The sequence below is a fragment of the Symphodus melops genome (assembly GCF_947650265.1).
Source record: "Symphodus melops genome assembly, chromosome: 18".
NCBI lineage: Eukaryota > Metazoa > Chordata > Actinopteri > Labriformes > Labridae > Symphodus > Symphodus melops.
In genome coordinates this window covers 1,890,881-1,894,851 of record NC_136708.1, presented here as the reverse complement: position 1 = coordinate 1,894,851, position 3,971 = coordinate 1,890,881, and the positions used below count along the sequence as shown (strand labels likewise).

General features: G+C 39.5%; 1 gene segment (V, D, J or C); it reads right to left on the bottom strand.

Annotated features, from left to right (window-relative positions):
• Nucleotides 1-322: 322 nt before the first annotated feature.
• On the bottom strand, nt 323-1,857 carry LOC306839984 (Ig kappa-b4 chain C region-like). The segment is given in 2 exons: nt 1,824-1,857; nt 323-651 (listed from the first exon to the last, which is right to left on the bottom strand).
• Between the last annotated feature and the right edge of the window lie 2,114 nt (nt 1,858-3,971).

Sequence of the window (3,971 nt, the reverse complement as noted above, 5' to 3'; positions counted from 1 at the left end):
TTTCTGCAATATTTAATTCGACATTTTATGATGAGGAAACTACATGATACAACATTTGTTTTATTTCATGTTACATCCTGAAGAATTGATCTCACTGTGATCGTTGATGAAGTCATTTTGACACGTGTGAAATAATTGAAAAAGACAAAAAGTGTATTTCTCTTTGATTTATTGAACTGATTATCAGGAAACAATACACACACATATGAAGCAACAAGTTCATATTTATTCTCTTGAAACATGAAATAAAGAGAGAGAGAGAGAGAGCTGCAGAGTTAGAGCAGTATCAGAGTAAAACCAGCAGCAGAGTCCCAGTGAGTCATTACTGGGAACACTGGTCTCTACTCAGAATCTTTGTGACTGGAGTCTGGGAGCCCTGGGTGGCCTCACAGGTCACAGAGCCCACCATCCTCCACTGGTTTGCAGAGAGCCTCAGGGTGCTGCTCCAGCTGTAGAGAGCGTCCTTCTCCAGCACCGCAGGGCTCCTGCTCTGCTCCCCGCTGCTGCTGCTGCTGCTGCCGTTCACCTTCCAGGCCAGACTCCAGCCTGAGGGGAAGCCCTTGTTGGCCAGGCACATGAGCGTGGCCGTCCCCAGCTGCAGCTCCTCATTGGAGGGGGGCAGCACCGTCAGGGTGGGAGGCACATCAGCTCCTACAGGAGACACCAATCAGATTAGAGGACAGGGAGCACACAGCTGTCAATCAAACAGCACAGCCTATAGGACACCTTTAATGTCTGAGAGTTGATTTTCTTTTTTTAGGAGTTTCTGTCAGATGTTTCTTTCTGCTCCAGCGGTCAGTCACTCACACATTGTTTCACTTCCCTTTAAGAAGCCTCTCATGCACATCGGCACACAGAGAACATCACACAGACCTGAAATAGATTTCAGCTACATCTGAACAAAATCTAAAACATGACAAAAATTCACCTTCAAAATGAGCCAAAAACTTTGGGACCCATTTTTAAAAACTATTCAAAGGAAAAGACAGAATCAACTGATGATGAATAAATGTTCTTAATGCGAATTCAAAACAGAAGAATCTCAAAATTAGACGCATAAAAAGGTCAGAGATTATGAACATTTTCAAACCTTCTTGTTACTTACTTATTTGATTTGATTCATTCAAAAGACTGAATCAGATCAAAACAGAGTTATGAGAAAAATAATGTTCAGAGGACATTATAAAACACTTCTCTATGTTAAATTTGAACCTGTTTATGTTTCAGTGTGACATTTTAACACATGAAGATGTATAGATTAGACATACATATAAATATCATCTTCATAAATCTACTCTGTAGTTTTGTCAGTGTTTGAACTGCAGCAGCACTGATTTGATATCTCTCTATGCTGATGATATCACGCTTTATTTAACAGATTTACAATATTTCTTTGAGCTGAAACACATTCATTTAGCTTCTCTCCTCTCTTTTCTTTTGAGAAACATAAACCACTAGACATGTTAAAGTCCTGCTCATTAACATTTTCTGTAAAGAAAGCTGATTTCATGATTTTCATTCAGTTGTTTCAGTCATTAAGGCGTCCATATCGATTGTTAGAAAAACCTCATGAATAGAAGATTATTTAGCAGCTGTCTTTGAGGTTGTCAAAGTGTGATTTATTTGGATCAAATATAAAAATCTGTATTTTAACATTAGGTTTAATAATCATACAGAAACTTACTTCCAACATCCAGTCTGGTTCCTCCACCAAAAGTCCACCACAGTGGTACAAAGTCATTGAGCGGCCGTACAAAAACCTCTGACTGTAGAGACACACGGCTCTCTCACTTTAACACACTGAACTCCACATGTCACCTTACCATGACACTGAAAATCATCTATTTCACAACTCATCTCAACTCTGGCTTCAAACATTTCACCTTCATTTAAATTCACTTTGTGTTTCTGTTTGAAACTGAAATCCTTTCAAGTCAAACTTTGTCTTTATTCTTTCTAAAACAAGCCATTTCAAAAGTCAAGCTCAGTATTTTCTTTTACTCCAGGCTTGAATATGAAGACAAAAGACAGCAGAATAACTTACTGATTGACTCAAAAGATGAAGATGTGACTTACTTCCAACATCCAGTCTGGTTCCTCCACCGAACGTGAGCCACAGTGATACAAACTGATGGAGTCGTCGTACAAAAACCTCTGGCTGTAGAGACACGGCTCTCTGACTCTGACACAAACACAGACACCTCAATGAGTCTCTGCCTGCAACACCTCTGACACCAAATGAAAACAGGATTTAAAAAGATTACAACTCAATCAAAAAATGTCTTTCTTACAGATATTTACATCTTTGAATGATTTCAAATCATTTTCTCAAGAACATCATTAATGAGGACTCGTGATTTATATCAGAATAAATGTTTCTAGAAGCATGAACATGAAATCATATCACATTGATTTTGAAAGTTTTCTGATTAATTATATAATGAATTGATTGATTGATAATCAGAGTAATGAGAGTGATCCCTGTTGGAGTCAGTCAGAACATTTCCATAGAGAGCCACTTTGCATCAGCAGCACCATGCTCCAGTGCTCTGGGAGAGTTTATAGTCCTGACAGTTGAACACTGGATGACTGACAGCTGTCCTTCATCACAACAGAAATCCTCCTCCTCATCAAAAACATGACTTTGATCTGCGTCCTCATCTGGACTCTCCTCCTCTGCTGCTGCTTCACAGGTAAAGTCCAGAGAATCAAACTCCTCTCCTCTAAGAACATCCGTCCCTCTGAAATGAAGCCCACTAAACCCTGACGCTGCTTTCTGTTTTTGTCTCTGTATCCTCAGAGTCCAGAGGACAGGTCACAGTGACTCAGCCTGCAGCAGTGAGCTCTGCTCTGGGAGCCTCCGTCTCCATCTCATGTAGGACCAGTCAGAATGTTTATGTTGATAGCAGCAACAACCACTGGTTAGCCTGGTACCAACAGAAAGATGGAGGAACTCCTAAACTCCTCATTTACTGGGCTAGCACTCGAGCATCAGGGATTCCAGATCGTTTTTCAGGCAGTGGATCAAACTCTGCCTTCACTCTTACCATCAGTGGAGTCCAGACTGAAGATGCAGCAGTTTACTACTGTCAGAGTGCACATTGGCTCAACAGTCAGTATGTGTTCACACAGTGAAAAAGCGTCGTACAAAAACCTCCCTCAGTCAGACTGAACAGAAACTGAACTGACTGCTGCAGCTGGAAGTTTCTGCAGAGACTGACACACTTCACTGAAGCAGCTCAGACATGATGAAGACCTTAAAAATCAATCAGCCCTCATATTTGGTTTGGATTATAAACCTCATTGTAAAAGCACTCAAACAATACACATTCTTTACAAGCAGAGGATTATGGGTGATACTACTTTCATTATAAATTTAACATACATTTTTATTCGTATCAAAACAATCCAGTTATTTGCACATTGAAAGAACAACACAAGCAAAAACTCAGAACCAAACAAACAAGACAACAGAAACAACACAACAATAGAAAAGAGAAAACACAACTATCATTCAGGCCACAGATTTAAATGAGATATGGTGACTCCTGAACTTTTTTACGTTGAGTTATTTTAATAGAAAGCTGAGATTTTTGGATTTGGTGTGAGTGACAGTTCATTCATCAAGGTCAGGAGTCAAGTGGGCAGGAAAGAAAAAACAACCTCAGAATGAATCAAAAGAAACATATATCTTTCTATTTGTAAAGAAAAGCAATAAAACAATCAAATAAAAGTTATAGTGTGAATGTGACCATCACAGAAACAAAGAGGAGATTATATATCCATACATACATGCACATACAGATACATCCATACACACTTATATATTGTAGACAGAGCGGTAGAGAGGGGTCACACAGGGATATCGGGGGATAAATTGTGATGCTTCGCTGGAATCTCTTCAACAACTGCAAGCTTCCTTAGCGCTTCACCTTATACATGTTTTCCTGCGAGTCGATTATCTACATTTA